The 16750-nt window shown below is 37.8% G+C and overlaps 1 protein-coding gene across 4 annotated transcripts in view; it reads left to right on the top strand.

The window, feature by feature from the left end:
• The first annotated feature begins 5058 nt into the window (after positions 1 to 5058).
• fxyd6 (FXYD domain containing ion transport regulator 6) overlaps positions 5059 to 16750 on the top strand; it is a 47430-nt gene continuing 35738 nt past the window's right edge. For 3 of the 4 annotated variants that reach the window (XR_015508373.1, XR_015508372.1, XR_015508371.1), the window contains exon 1: positions 5059 to 5330. The gene's annotated coding sequence lies outside the window, so the exon portion shown is untranslated. The remainder of the gene's footprint in view (positions 5331 to 16750) is intronic. The other variant, NM_199847.1, reaches the window with a different exon arrangement.

Raw genomic sequence — 16750 nt, 5'->3', positions numbered from 1 at the left:
TATATATATATATATATATATATATATATATATATATATATATATATATATATATATATATATATATATAATATTTATATTTTAAGAATTCAATGTTTTACCTTAAGGTTACATTTATCTGACAATTATTCATGCTTAAAGAACAATACATTGATAAATATAACTATAAACTACAACTTAATGGTATGTATAAACTACAGTGTCATGTTTATCTTTTATGAAGTATTTTTTAAATACAGTTAAAGCCATGTTTATCTCAAATTATTCAGATAATTAATAGTTTGAATTCTTTTGTCTACTGTATGTGTTGAGTTTAATAAGGGTTATGCAGTAATGATTTGAGTCATTAAATTGCTTACTAGGTAAATTAGCTTCAGACAAAGTAATTAGAAAAGTAATTCAAAAAAAAATTTTTAACAATGTAATTTGTAATAAGCAATTAAATACTTTTGTAAATTAACTTAACCAACACTGTTCATATTTCACCCCAAACATCATGGGGTGTTGGGAAAAGGTGGATATTGCTAAAAGTGCACTGCTGAACCAGAGTCTTTCTCCCTTTTTAACTCTGATTCTACATAATTATCAGGAGCATTCTATAAATGTGTATTTATTAACCAAAGGGGTGTTAAATGCATTTGAAAATCAATGTCTGCTTTGGTAAATTCAAATATTTATTAAAATTGAATGTAATTCTATACCCTTGTCTATACCTTGTCCTGCCTCCACTCCTACATCAGATCTTTTATTTTTTTTCATTAAGCATGAGTGAATATACAGGACACACATTTTAAACCATCTAACATATAGGTGACCATTTCTTTATGAGATTTTTAGCTGAAGGTGTAGTCAACAATCAAAAATGTATCTTTATTATGACCAACAGATCCACTGTGATGTAAAACTCACTCACTTATTTGGTTTTGGCTTATTCCCTGCTTTGTTATTCCCTGTGAGGTCACCACAGTGGAATAAGCCGCTATTTACTCTGGGATATATTTTAGTAGTGAATGCCCTTCAAACCACAACCCAGCACTGAACCCAGGAAACACACACACACACACACACACACACACACACACACACACACACACACACACACTCCCAATCACACACTTTGACAAATTGTGTTTATCCAATTAACCTATAGCACATGTGGACTGTGTGGGAAACCAGATCACCCAAAGGAAATCCTCGCAGACAAGGGGAGAACATGCAAACTCAAACCAGATACATTCTTTCTGTCATTTAGCCACTGTGCAAGCCTAATGTACAGCTTTGTGTAAAAAATTACAATGTTTATTTACACTTATTGATGGACTGTTTACAATGATGCTGCCCATTATTTACATTTAGTTATTTAGCAGATGCTTGTCCAAAACGAAATACAAACGAGAAGTGCTTTTTATTCAAAGTAACTTGTTTACGCTCAGAGAATTTAGTGCTAGAGTAGTTCTTCAATAGGTCTTTAATAATCTTCAATATATTTCACCAGGGTTCAGGTATTCTCAGAAGAGATTGGTTTTATGTTGTCGTTTGAAGGACACCAGTGTATCAGCAATCTGAGTAGGAATGGGAAGATCATTCCACCAATGTGGAACATTGATTGAAAAGGTTTTGGAAAGTAACTTATAGCCTTGCTTTGATGGCACCACAAGATAGTGCTCAAACCCTGACCAGAAGCTCCTGAAGAGGGTGTAGACCATCAGCAGCAGAAGGTACAGTGCCAGTGGCTGTCCTGTAAGCAAGCATTGGTGATTTGAACTTGATTCAAACTTCAACTGGTACCCGATGCAGAGAGATTAAAAGAGATGTTATGTGGACTTTCTTTGGCTAATTGAAGACCATACAAGATGAAATGTTGTAGATAACCTGTAGAGGCTTTAGTGTGCAGGATGGAAGACCAGCTATAGATAAGCAGCTAAAAAAATAAATACCTTGTTTGAACAATCAAAATCACAAAAACCCACCCCCTCAGGACAGCAGCATTGAACATTTTGATGTGATTGACCCAAGTTCAAGTCCACCTTTTAGAGAATTTATTTTTCATCACAAATCACAACACAAAGGTCATCATCATCATTTTCTTGTTGGCTTAGTCCCTTTATTAATCAAACTTAAACTTTTCCAGCAAGTTTTTACGCAGCGGATGCCCTTCCAGCCGTACAACATTCACACACACACTCAAGGACAATTTAGCCTACCCAATTCACCTGTACCACATGTCTTTGGATTGTGGGGGAAACCGGAGCACCCGGGGGAAACCCATGCGAACGGCATGAGAACATGCAAACTCCACACAGAAACGCCAACTGAGCCGAGGCTCGAACCAGCGACCTTCTTGCTGTGAGGCGAGAGCACTACCTACTGCGCCACAGCTCATCACAAAGGTATTTATTTTAAATAAAAATGTAATGTTTTCAACTGTAAATAAAATGCCAGAAAGGTATTTAATAAGAGTGTTTATGGTTAGGGGTAGACGTCATTATTTAAATTAACTGTATCTCTTCAGATGACTCGGATTTAGATTAGGCAGAATTAAATAAATACAGTAAGCCGACTCTCAACTTTATATACTGCAAATCAGATCATTTACATCAGCAATGATCACATTTTAGTGTTGACTGGTGACTTTGCACATGGTTTGTTTAACGATCAGTGCATCTTATATTTAAAAAGGAGAAGGAAGTGTAAACCACAAAGCGTTTAAAAAAACTTTAATATTAAAAACATAACAACGGTGGAGCAGCAGCCCCAGCAGACAACTCAGACAACAAAAACTGCAACAAAGTATCACAGTCCTGATCCTCTCTCTCCTCTTCCACTGTCATCACTTCTTTTTTAATCCTTCTGTGGCTCTTCTGTGGCGTTTGAGACTAGTATGGCACACAGGTGACAATTGTGAACAGTCCGTTCCATGTCTCTCCCCACTCCATAAATATATCCCCATCACCCCTCACAGGCGGTGGTACCAAGTCTACACAACAGTCCATAACACACTGAGAAAGGTCTGGTCATTGGTGCATCTCCCTGTGCTAGACAACCTCACAGTGGAATCTATATACTCGTTTCCTAAAGGCTACTGATAACTCTGTGCCCTTGTCTCTTGCTTCTTCCCATTCTGGGCTGACAGCAGCAGGCTTTGGTCCACGGCAGATGGCAGTGACTTCCCATATACCACTCGGGCGCATAGCAGCAAGCTTCAGCTCCAGGCAGGCGGTGTTGAATTCCCATGCCCTTCGTGGATGACAGCTGCAACACTGTTGTTACCCTCCCAGTAAAATGTTCACAGCAGCAGAACCATGTTCCTAAGCAGTAAGGACTCTTTTACAGTGTGCACCACCTCCTCCAAGCTTTTGTTGCCAATGTAAGGAATTTATAAACTCATAACAAGGAGAAGGAGGTGGCAATCAGTGAACATTTAATAAACTATATAACAAACAAAATACTAAATAAAGTGGTAGGTGCCCCTCACAAACACGCGAACAGAGACAAAACTCCAACATGAAGTTTCCCATGCCTGGTCTTCTGTCATCTTCCACTGACATTGTAACCTTTCAAAACTCCTCCATGAGACCCAAGATCGGTGTGGCCTCGCTCCACTACCACAACTCTCAGCCCCTCCCTACTCATATACACCCACATCACCATGAGAATGAGCTCTACCTCTCCCCACTCCACAATGGGGGCCAACAACAAGGTTCAAACTCACACTTCCCAAAAATGGAAAGGCCAGGCGATGCAAGACAAAAGAGAGGGAAGGATGAGGAGATAAAGAATTAAGATTGAGGAGAAAAAACATTGGGGTGTAGTTGCCTAAACAATATCCCACTTGGTCATCAACCAGTTGAGAGACCCTCACTTGCAATGCCTGGCAGCAGCATCGGCTGCCCCTTAATGGATGACATTGTACTCCCATGTCTTCAGATGGCAAGCATCAGCTTCTCCGCTTTAGCATACCCATCATACAGCTTCTCCCCATCATCCTGGATGGCAGCAGAATTTCCCCCAGTGACAAGAGCTCCATGACAGCATGTTCCTTTTCCTTACCGCATTTTATCACTTACGTAATGAGGTTCAAAATGCACACTTATAATAAGAAGAAGACAGGAGCTGGAAACGTTCAATAAGTTTAATTATTAAATTAACAAAAAACAAACGTAGATTGGCAGCACCTCACAGACGACTGCAGCACAAACAATAACAAAAATCCTGGTCATCTTTTGTCTGCCACTGTCATTTCTCCTCTTTTTATATTTCCAAAGCTCCTTTATGGGACTTGGGACTGCTGTTGTGCAATCGTGGATGCTAAAACTCACATCAACAACCTCACTTTGCCCACATGGCTCTCAGCCTCACTCATCACAGTTGGTGTTTAAACATTAAAAAAGTAAACAGAAATGTAAAGGATTGATGAAAATGATAAATTAAAAGGATGTTATAGAATGATAAATAAATGATAGATATTGCTGGTGCATCATGTTGACGGCCGAGTGCAGATTACCAACAGAGAATATGGCACCTGAATAGGATGCATAAGTCCACCCTCGTGATTTCATGCTGGGATTAATGTTTTTTGAGACACTTTAAGACCCACATGTGAAACAAGAGTTATGGGAAACTGTTGATTAATATGTCCCACTTAATTTCTCCATAGAAATGAAATCAAATGATGAGACAAAAGTTGATATGAGGAAATATAGGCTACAATGTGAATAGCTAGGAAGATAATTTTATCTTAAAGGAATTTTCTTTAAATTAAGTCTTTTTATTGTCTTTGTATCCAATCAAAGTATGAAATACTGCAATCTCTTCTGAATGTGAGATTGTCATTGAACTTCTCACAACTAATCGTCTGGAGATTAAAAGAATTCAGTAAGTTTATCTCCGCTTAATTTAGTCTGAAACATCAGATAACAAAGATCTCTTAATTGTGGAGTCATGGCGAAAGCCTTTGCATTTACTTATGTCAATTGATCCTAAAAAAGGCTTATAAAGACTAGCCAACCAAAACTAGCGACCAACGCGTGCGGTGTCTCTCTGCGCGCGTGGCGGGGCGGAAACCGAGAGCGCGCGAGAGGAGAGACAAGGGGACAAGCCAACAGTCAATATATTTATATCAGAAAAAAAGAAGGAGACCCTCGTTTGCTGTCATATATTACCGAGCGTTCCTTTCAGAGGATTTTTCTCCACCCACAACTTTTCGTGACATTTCAAAACGCCAAAAACCTCACTTGAGGAACCTACAGCCGCGCGCATCGTGTCAATAGGAAGCACCGTTTGCCCCACTGTTGCCCCCCTTACAAGTGCCCTCAAGGAGACGAGACAAGGTAGGCTATGAAGTGACTTTCTAACTAGGGCGTGTACTGTTGTGTTATAGTCTGGTGTTGTTTTCACATTATTTCTTGGAATGACGTGCGTCAAGGTTCGCATTTACTCCAATGACATCACCAATGCAAGTAATATAAACACGTTTAATAATTGTGGTGTGTGCATTTCAACAGCACTGTTCTTTTTTAAATGTCATGCAGTCCACGGAGAGCAGAAGTTAATTCAGACTTGAAATAAAATAATTAAACGTATGAATATGATATCACACGCTGTTGTTGTTTTGTGAGGGTGTGTCCGAATTTCATGCCTGCTTGTATCGTTATGGGTTAAATTGCATTTGCATGACTTCGATAAATCATTTAGGGTTTGTTTTGACATGTTTTTAGCAGGGTGGGTGATATATTTGAATAACAATTTGGGAATGTGTGAAAGCAACTTCGAAATGAGAGGGAAAATGATGATGGCGCGCGAGCAGATTACAGTTTAATAATTACTAAGAGGAAAAATGTATCAGCGCGTGATCAAAAAATTAAAAGTGTGGGGAAATGAGCTTTTCGTATGCGTGCTGAGAGAAATCTACAGGTTGAGAGGGGTCCGGAGATGACCACGACTGAGGTCTGCGCGCACAACAGGTAGCGCGTTATGTTCGGCACTGATCGATAGATTGGAAACTGAGGGCGTAAAGCGCGTAATTGGCGGCGCGCGCTGGAATATTTGATTTTGATTGGCCGAGAGATAAACATGTATTAACAGTAACGGTTCTCTGTTCTAAAGTAAAATAACAAAGCTATCTCTATTTGAATCAAAATGTCATGATTGATTGTTTCGCGTAATAAAGTGAGATAAGGATAATCACTGTCCTTTTGTGACCTTCTACAATTTTATTTTTCGTATCCACTACTAGTTAGAGAATTTCAATGATGTGCTATCATGAGTATCTTACAATTGAATTATAAATAATATCTGATTTGAGTAAACGTCTTTGTGACAAACATAAAACGCATCGTTTTCATTGTCTAGGTTACCGTCACCATCTCTCTCAAAACTACAGCCAGCTTTCTGTAGTAATAATCGTAATCACCTGACGGGTACAGTTGCCATAGCAATATTTCTACACCATGGTAGAGGCGAGACTGGCAGCGCGCCAATGAAAGCTTTGTTGTCATGGATACAATTTACCCTCGTTGTGGTTGTGATGAGGTCTCACCTTAAATAGTGAACGATGACCTATTGTTCAAAAAGAAAAGAATACCACTCAATCAACTGAAATCCAGTCTGTACAATAAAACTAATATATTTTATTCTGGGAGGAGGTATTGGTGACAATGACCCTAACAGCTGGTGTACTCACCAAAAACAAACAAGATGAGCTTACAAACAAAAGGGAGATCACACAGTGATATTATATTATTTTTCAGTCTTTTGTTTGCAAGCCGTTTCTGTCATCAACACCTCCGCAGGCATAACAGCAATTACAGCATTTCTATGAAAAAGATGCAATTTAGTTGAACACAACAGGATCAGATATTATTTTGCACTTTAAAACACGAGGGAGGGAAGGAAATGGATTCTGAATTAATGGCACACTGAAGTGTGTGCTATGAAATTCTGATACTAATTGACATACCATTATAATATTAATTCTTATTGTAAGCATTTATTATTTTTCCCGCAAAAGTATTTTTGATGTTAAAATATCAGATTTATCTTAAAAAAAAAAATGTCTTTAAATATTGCAGAAGTTTTGACTTCTGTTTGTTTTGAAATACTCAGCTGGGACAGCATGGTGACGCAGTGTGTAGCACGTTCGCCTCACAGCAAGAAGGTTGCTGGTTCAAGCCTTGGCTGGGCCAGTTGGCGTTTATGTGTGGAGTTTGCATGTTCTCCCTGTGTTTGCATGGGTTTCCTCCGGGTGCTCTGGTTTCCGCTACAAGTCCAAAGACTTGTGGTACAGGTGAATTGGGAAGACTAAATTGTCCGTAGTGTATGTGTGTGAATGAGTGTGTACAGATATTTTCCAGTGATGGGTTGCAGCTGGAAGGGTATCCACTGTACAAAAAAAACATATGCTGGATCCGCTGTTGCAGCCCCAGATTAATGAAGAAAAAAAAATGAGTGAATACTGAGCTGAATGCATTATAATGGCTAAAACAACTGACTTGAAGTTTTTTTTTTTAATTTACAAAAACGTAAGCGTATGTTTTTAGAAGTCTCTTTATGGTATATAACATTTGATTATATTTTAAATCACTTATGCTCGTCTAGGTTGGGTGCTGTCCTGTAGCTACCCACACACAATGATAACAAAATAGGTCTAAATACATTTTTAATTTGAGAAAATGCCTTTTTAAATAACCACCAACCATTAACAATCTTCAGCATGTCATTTTGTTTTTAAAAAATCATGAAATTAAAAGGGAAAATTTATTTATTGGCAATGTTGCTTAGTTGCTTAGACTACCAGCAACTGTTTGATTGACTAAATATAAATTTAACTTTTTATTTACAACACTTTGTTTACCTTATGTGGCCCAACTAAGCTTTTTATAGAAACAGAAATGATATCAGGAAGAATATCTTACAATCAGATTAAATGGGGAATTAAAAAAAAATTGTCTTGACACAATAAAGATGGCAAAGAAAAAAACAAGGTTGGAATTTAGATAAATTTACTGTTTATTTATAAACTGACCATTTAACAAGGTGTAGGAGATGGCATGAATGCAATGAATTTAATAATAAAAATGTCATGAAATTTGAAACTAAAACCACCAGTAGGTGGAGTCAAGTCTCCGTCTTTGTCATGATTTTGAATAATTTATTTAATTGAGTTGTTCGAACAGCTGATTGGGCAGTGAGTAGCAGTGACGCAGTGGGTAGCACAATCGTCTCACAGCAAAAAGGTCGCTGGTTAGAGCCTCGGCCGGGTCATTTGGCATTTCTGTGTGCAGTTTGCATTTTCTCCCCGTTTTTGTGTGGGTTTTCTCAGGGGCCTCCGGTTTTGCCCACAGTCCAAAGACATGCGGTACACGTATGTTGAAAAAATTGGCCGTAGTGTATGTGAGTGTGTAAAAGAGTGTGTGGGTGTGTCCCAGTGTTGGGTTGCGGCTGGAAGGGCACGCTGTGTTAAACATGCAATCGGATAATTCCGCTCTGGCGACCCCAGATTATTAAAGGGCCTAATCCGAAACGAAAATGAATGAATGAACAGCTAATTAAATTCATTCACAAATGTCTATTTGAATGAACTACTGAATCATTGTCTCATATCAAAGCTAAAGATTCATTCATAAACAAAACTGGTATGGATATGTGCAGCGGCTGAAGCATTTTCGAGAAAGCAGAGCAACATTTGGACAACAGTGATTCTAAAAATGCATCATTTGCGTTCTGTCTTTAGGGATAATAATAACGGTTCATTTTAGAAGCAGTGAACTTAGAATCTGCTGTAACTTGGATATAAACAGCGAAACTTGGGTCGCTAAAGTAAATGTTAGCAAACCCTGTTAACTGTGTTTTACAATGAATATAGAACAGCTTAAGTTACACTCGTGTCAAGCTGCCTAAATGCAGTTATGCACGGCAGGTACAGCTCTGTGAAATATGTGAAGTTTGCCCCACTCTAAAATGATTTTGAGGTGGAGGAGGAGGGAAAGGGTCACCATTGCAACTTGCGCCTATGCTTTACATATGGTGTCCTCCCCCATTCAGAGGAATTTGTGGGTACGAGAGAGATCTCAGGTCTGGTGGGAGCAAATTGTGGCGACTGACCACTTTCCACCTCCACGTTTCCTCTGTTGATGTTGTTTACTACGTTGGCGTCTCCACACATGCTCTTCCTTCTATGTCATTAAACCGTGGAGAAGTGCCACATTGTCGCAAGTATATGAAGTACAAAATGGATTGTCTCAATAATTCCGATCTGCCTGTTTACATGATAGTCACATCGTCACATATCCAATTTATATGATTTTTTACATATAAATTACTGATGTCTGAATATCCGAATGCATGCGTTTTTTTTTTTCTTTCTTGTGTACAGAGTCATAAAACAGATGCGATCTGTGTCACATTTAACTGGGAGTGTAAACGGGGTCTTACACATTTTGAAAATTGTGTGAAATGACACAATGAACTTTATTGTGCTTGTGCGTGGCGCCCTATTACAATACTGAATTCCGGTTTGTTAATCATCATTGTTTGTAAGTCATAAATGACCATAAATAAATAATTATAATATTTATTTGCAAGATAAGTTTTACAATACACACACTGGTGTTAATCTAAAGGGGTGGTGAGAGGAGATGGTGGTCCTACAAAGAAAATGCTTTTTGTCATTTTTTTCATTATGGGGATGCCATCCCTCAATTCGAGCGCTTCCAATACCTAACTTACACTGACAAAAAAGGTGTCTGCAAAATTGTTGCAAACAATTTATGTGTTGAATATAAACAAATTAAGTTTATTAATATTCAACTTAATTTGTTTGTTTAAATTCAGCCCAAACAAAATGTTTGCAAACACTTAAAAAAAAACTAACTATAAATCCAAGGAATTACATCTGGGTTTTTTTTTCAGTTTACCTTAATAACTATTAATAAGGAGCAAATTAGGAGTTTATTGAAGCAAAAGTCAAAATAGTTTGCTAAGAGCAAGAACTGAGCTGTAAAATATAATGTGACCAACAATTATTTTATAAGTATATCGCAATATAAATCACAGGAAAACAACATATCTCAGATGTGTATATGTCAGATTTTTTCAAAATCATGCAACCCTATTGTGTTCTTTATTTTTTATATTAGTATTGTGTTATAACATATTTGTGTTTTTTTTCTATGGCTAACTGCTCAACCACTTAGTATACTGGATTGTCAAAACTAATTTTGATGCAGACGAGCATTTAGTAACAGACCATAACCAGTTATGATGTTGGGATGGATTTCTAACATGATTTGTCATGGTAGTATTTAGAGATGTAATACTAGTTACACACAACTGTGTTTAAACCCCTTATAAAAGTGATTTTTGCATAACAGGTCCTATTAAATGAAATGAATACAATACATTAACAGTATATGTGTGTGTGTGTGTGTGTGTGTGTGTGTGTGTGTGTGTGTGCGTGCGTGCGTGCGTGCGTGCGTGCGTGCGTGCGTGCATAAAAAAATAAACAAGCAATTAAATAGCAGCCTTTAACAATTAGCTAATTGCAATTTTACAGGATTTACAGTTCTAATTTCTTTTAATTATAATGATAATTTGAAAAGGTAATTATAGCCATCAGAAAATTATCATGGTTTATCTTAAAACCTGTAATTGTGACATCACTAGTAAGGAAGGCAAGACATGTGGAAGTTATTAAAAATGCTCCATTCTAAAACTGAAAATTGAGAATGCAGTGCACTGTTATTGCAATGTAATATCAAATTGAACCAAATCGATGACAATTAAACCAAATATAAGACCAGCGTACACTACCTGAGAAAAGTCTTGTTGATCATTTGGCATTAGAGGTGGCTTATATGAAAGGCAAAGTCCTTTAGATTACACTTATTTTACCAAAATAAAATATTATTCAGCCTTGATTTTTAATTATTTAATTAGGACAGTAAATTCTGACTTTGCTTAGACAAAAGTCTTGTCACTTAACAGAAATAATGTACAGTATAGAATATACAATTTTCCTTCACCAAACTTGACTGATTTCTTTGAGAATCTTGGGTCCGTGTGGTTTCCAATAGCTCTTCTGCAGTATTTGTGAGGATTGTGATGCAGTTCAACTGATGATTCATCGGAAAAATCTACCCTCTGCCACTTTCCCAAATGATCGACTAGAAGTCAAGTTTTTATTTGTTGTTCTTACAACTGGGATTGATGACAAGACTTTGGTAAGGTAGTGCTGAATTAAACCCCAATAAATTACATCCTTTTCTCTCAACTAAAACATTACATGCAGAAAATACAACAAATACTAATCTCAACTGAACATATTCCCCACAGTAACAGATTGCACCTGAAATAGAGAAGGGAATAGTCTGGAAAAGTTTCACACCTAGTGTTTTGGGACTAAAGCCCAGTTTGAGAGAGAGAGAGAGTGAGAGAGAGAGAGTTTGAGACTTTAACAATCTCTTCATTTACAACCACTTTTTAACACATTAATGAAAAATCACAAAAATAAAAAGTAAAATAAATTTACATAAGAGCTGGTTAACTCACAATCATTCACCAATCAAACAAGTATTTCCAAACAATTATTTTGACCAACTTCACAAAGGCATTGATTAATATAGCATTTAGATCTAAAAATGTCCAAATCATCAGTCAACTTATAATACGCATATTCTATTTTAATATAGGATTTAATAAGTTCCCTAAAAGCCAAAATACCATCAGCCAAACCCAGACCTGTCAGTTTCCTTTTCCGTGACAACCAAATAGCCAATTTTGCTGTTCCAAAAATAAAACTTAATAGAACATGTTGTTCCTGTTGTATTTAGACCCATAAATGAAAGACTGGGCGTAAAACTCTCTCCCAACATTTGACAGTATCCATTCAGTTGATAAAAGAACATTTGTAATCTAGAGTAATTTAATAATAAATGAAACACTGTTTCTTCCAAATTGCAAAAAGGACAACCCTCCCTCACCTGCGGATCAATGTGTGCTATGTGTCTGTCATACCATGCACTATCCTCCACTGAAGGTCTCCAGACCATTTTTCTATGGCAGGTTTGTACAGGGTCATCCAGCAACCTTTGTGGGAAGAATCTGGTCTCAAAAGAGTATGCCACTTTAATTCCTTCAGGCTTTCGAGCATGTGGAAATGCGCTACTTTTACACAAAGAGTATACAGAGTTTTTTCCTTGCATCTTCAAAAAGACTTGGCTGAGGTGTTCTAAAAGAAAGAAGTCCTCTTTCTGTATCCTGCCATTCTCCTGTATCCGTTGAAAAAGTCAACTCTGGAAATACAGAAGCGTCCTCCTCCAAAGTCAATCCCATGTCCACTGGAAAATTCTCCCGTATTTCAATCAACAGTCTCTCAGCCACATGAACTGATCTCATGCCCAATCTTAAGGCTAAGGCCTCAGCATTTATCCATTGTCCTTCAGAAACCAGTTGTCCAATTTTTGTGACCTTTGCAGACCATGAGGCTTTTCTGAAAGAATCAGATTTAAAAATGTCCAGGTCCGCAGATTTAAAAAGGAGTGGTTCTTCCCTCGACCAGATGCCTCGTACACTTCCGAGTTCTCTTGAAACCTTAAATTGTGACCATGTTCTTAGCAGTAATCTTTAAAAAGCTGTTAGACCAGTTAAATTCAACTTGTTAGTGTCCATTAAAAGTAAGTGACGATCCAGACCCATGTTACCAGCTGTCTTCAAGAGTGCACAAGCAACTCCTGGCCAACACAAGTTCTTCCCATAAAGTAACCTTTGAGCCGTCTGAAGTCTAAAAGCTTAAACTCTGGATCCAATATCCATAAGTCCTTGTCCGCCTTCCTGGATAGGCAAGTATAAAACTGATGCCCTCATCCAGTGTTGTCCTGACCAGAAAAAGTCCTGTGTTCCTGAAGAATGGTCATAACAGCAGCAGTAACTTCTTCAAACTTAAAATCAACCTCCAAAAGTTCTTTTTGCGTTGAAGTTAAAGAAGGAATGTCTTGTAGCAATTCCTTTCTGCTTTGTTTATCAGTAGTTTCAGCAGCAAATAAATTAGAATAATCACATACAGCAAGTCTACACATCAAAACTGTATCTAAAGCAGGGGTCTCAAACTCGCGGCCCTCAGTGCAACTCTGACAGAGACAGCGGAGCGGGGAGAGAGAGCGCTCCCCGCTCCGCTGATTCTATCCGTACACATCGCGCTTGCAGCTGTGTTGACGCACGCGTACTCAAGAGCGGTGTTATCGCGCGCCTACTGAAGGGCGGGACCGAGGGTGTGTCGCGTCGCGGGGGCACTTTTGATCATTTTGGAAGCGCACTTTCTATGCAAGACTAAAAAGGGCATGTGCTCTGCACAGGTTGAGCCCTATGTGTGCATGTGCCTGCCCTGCATCTTATATATATTGATATTATAGGTAGATACAGACTGGTACAGACTGATGTGACTGGAGTTGGGTGGGGATGTTTTATTTATACATATATACGCCTTTTTTTAGGTGAGGGAATGGAAGTTTTGAGTGAGTTCCCCCACTTTTTTCCCTAGGACTTCAATAAGTCAAAGTACAGGTCTAGACTTAATGATGATCATCTTCAAGCCATACTGAGGGTCTCAACTGCTTCCGCTCTAAAGCCAAATGTGGTTCAGATTTGTGAGAAGAAGCGCTGTCAAGTCTCTGGCAGCAAGGAGTAGGCAAAAGATGCCATGTTCAGAAGAACTGTTCATAATCTTCACTCAATGTTCTATTAATGTTCAGGACACTTCATGTTCAGAAGAAATAATTAAAACTGTTAATAATGACATTTGAGGACTTTTTTTTTGTGAAATCCCTTATGCGGCCCAGCCTCACCCAGACTTTGCCTCCTGCGGCCCCCAGGTAAATTGAGTTTGAGACCCCTGATCTAAAGTGTCCTGAAAATCATCATCTTTTAAAACAAACATCAATTTTTCTTGTCCTTTTTTTCTCCAAGTTAAAAAAGTAAGATGTTGGGCCATCCATCTTTTATGGTTGAGAAACGACTTATAAGTGCTCCTTTAACTTTTTCATTTAAACTTGTTTTTTTTCTTTCAGTCCACAATTCTAGTAGGTTACCAGCATTATTAACAGTCATACTCTTTTCAATTTCAATTTCCTTTTCCAATAACTATTGTTTTAAGTGTTGTTGTTTTTTTTAACCAAAGAGGAGTGGGCAGCATATTGCTGACATAAAACACTTATTTGCACTTTACCAATTTTCCATCATTGAATTATATTTTTATACAACCCCTTTTTCTTCTTCCAAGCCTCCCAAAAAGAATATTTCACAAAAATATTTATCTTACAATAATTTTGTTGTTAAAGTAGCTCTTGTGAGTCCTGTTTGACAATGTACACTCAACTGTGATTTATTTGTGATCTGATAGGGATGAAGAAATAATATTTGCACCAACCACTCTATTTATTACATTGTTTTATACATAAAACCAATCTAAATGTGCACCAGAAACCCTACCATCATTTATTTTTTACCCAAGTGTACTGTTTTATTGAAGCATTTTGTTCCCTCCACACATCTGAAAAATTTTGATTCTTTAAAACTCCAGCCAGACGTGAAGCTGATGTGGTTCATCATATTTAAATTCCAAAGTGCAATTCCAATCACCTCCTTTTATAATAAAGTCCCCATCTTGCTGTTGTCTTAAAAAACACTCTAAATTAGAAAAATAATTAAAATTAGAAAGATAATTAATTTTAGCTCTTACAGCTATCAATCTACCTAGCTCTATCTCAGTTATCATTAGAATTTGAACTTTTAGAGTGGAGGAAAATAATATAGCCACACCAGCGCTAAGGTTCGTCCCATGACTAAGCACTTTCTTCTTTTTCCAACACAAACGCCATTTAGCTTATTAGAATTGCTATGGGTCTCTTGCAAAAAAAAAAAAAAAAAAAAAAAAAAAAAAACAATATTTAGTTGCGTTATCCATATAGATTCTAACGATAAGTTCCTCTTCTTCTCATCATTTAAACTATTTGTTTTTAAAGAACCCACCCTTAAGATTTTCATACAAGAGAGAGGGAAAGTGTTTCCTCAGACGAAAGCGCTTCTGTTATTTTTCTTTTTTTCTCAAGAAAGGAATTAATTTGATCTATAGTATATAGATCCTTATCAGCCTTCTTCACAACCTCAGACCATTGCTAATCATCTTCTCTCAGTCCATCATCAGTGCATTGTGACAACCCCTCCATTTCATCATCAAAACTTTCCTTTGAACCACCTTCCTGTCCTGTAGCACCTGTCCTGTAGTCCTGTGGGTCTTCCACACACCTGCACCCATTCCGAAATGATAGAGCTGACGCTCCTTGAACTTAAACAGATGCCATACCCCGCCATACATACTTTCTTTACACTGTCTGTTATAGCAAAAACAATCACTCAACGCTCTCAAACACGTACTCAGCTACACCTCACACTCCCAGCATGCACCTGAGAGAGAGAGAGAGAGAGAGAGAGAGAGAGAGAGAGAGAGAGAGAGAGAGAGAGAGAGAGAGAGAGAGAGAGAGAATGCTAATTAAATGGGGAGAGAAACTGCTCCAGTTCTGGCAGAATAAATGCGTGTAAACACTTGCACTCCTCTTACACCTAGTCATGAGAGCTCTCAGTCGGTGCCAGGCTCTGTTGATGATATTATTCACTCTCATTCATAGAGCGAGTCATATCAATGAGGTCATGATTCTCTCAGCTTTCAACGTATGGTTTAATAACTACTACTTACACGAGGAAGTCGTATTTGATGCCTAAACCAGGACAACAAAAATAGCACAACGACATATGGACTTTGCAAATGGTCGGTTTCATACGCAAGTCAAAAAATATGTCCCTTATTGCGGGACATTCCCAAAAAGCAGTGATGCAATAATCTAACTGAAAACTGAAATATACATAATCAACTCTAAGCTCACTCTACCCATATTTGCGTTGGACAGGCTTTGTGTTTGTTACTCGTCAGTTGAAATCTATAATTCATTTGACAGTCATTGGAGGTGAATTATGTTTTGTCTCTTCGCAAGCCATGCAGACAAGCAGCAGTCTTGCTTTTTGTCCTTTAGGAAGCACAGGAAATTTCTGTGACCGACAACAGTCTCAATTGACTTTAAAGGTGAATTGCACGGGTCAATGACTGACTTACTGGGGAGGCTGTTACTTGAAAGGAGAAAGGAATTGGCTGCATCTAACTATAGCACTCAGCCAATATATCTGCTTAGGTCAGAGGCTATGTGATAATTAAAGCCAGATGAGACTCATTCTCTGGCATCTACAAGTCAACAAAGGGGCTCCAGCTGAGTTGTAGGTTGTAAGGTATAGAATGGTACTTTTTTTTTTTTTTTTTTCCAAAATACTGCAGTTTCATTTGTCAAATTTAAAAGGAATTTTAATTGTGGCCTTACCATTCAGGGTTTTGCTAAATAACCAGAGAGAAAGCATCAAAGCCGTTAATTTTGTGGAACAAACTTTTAATGCAAAAGAGTATATTCACAAAGAAAGATTATAACTATCATATCACAACTATCAGCAGTCAAAAATGAGTAGAAGGCGTAGAAACCCTCGCTTTTAATGCAAATCTGCACATCTTTACAGGGTTAGTCTCTTACAGACATCCCTACAGACATCCCTACGAGGAAGTATGAAGCCATTACTTTTTGTGCTTATCAGCTGACTGACTACCTCCATATGTACGTCTTTCCAACTGTTACCAGTTTGTCCAGTTAGCTTGACTTGT

Source organism: Danio rerio, chromosome 15, assembly GCF_052040795.2.
Source record: "Danio rerio strain M-AB ecotype USA chromosome 15, GRCz13ab, whole genome shotgun sequence".
Taxonomy (NCBI): Eukaryota; Metazoa; Chordata; class Actinopteri; order Cypriniformes; family Danionidae; genus Danio; species Danio rerio.
The sequence above is the reverse complement of the archived record's forward strand: the minus strand, read 5'-3'. Positions and strand labels throughout refer to the sequence as shown.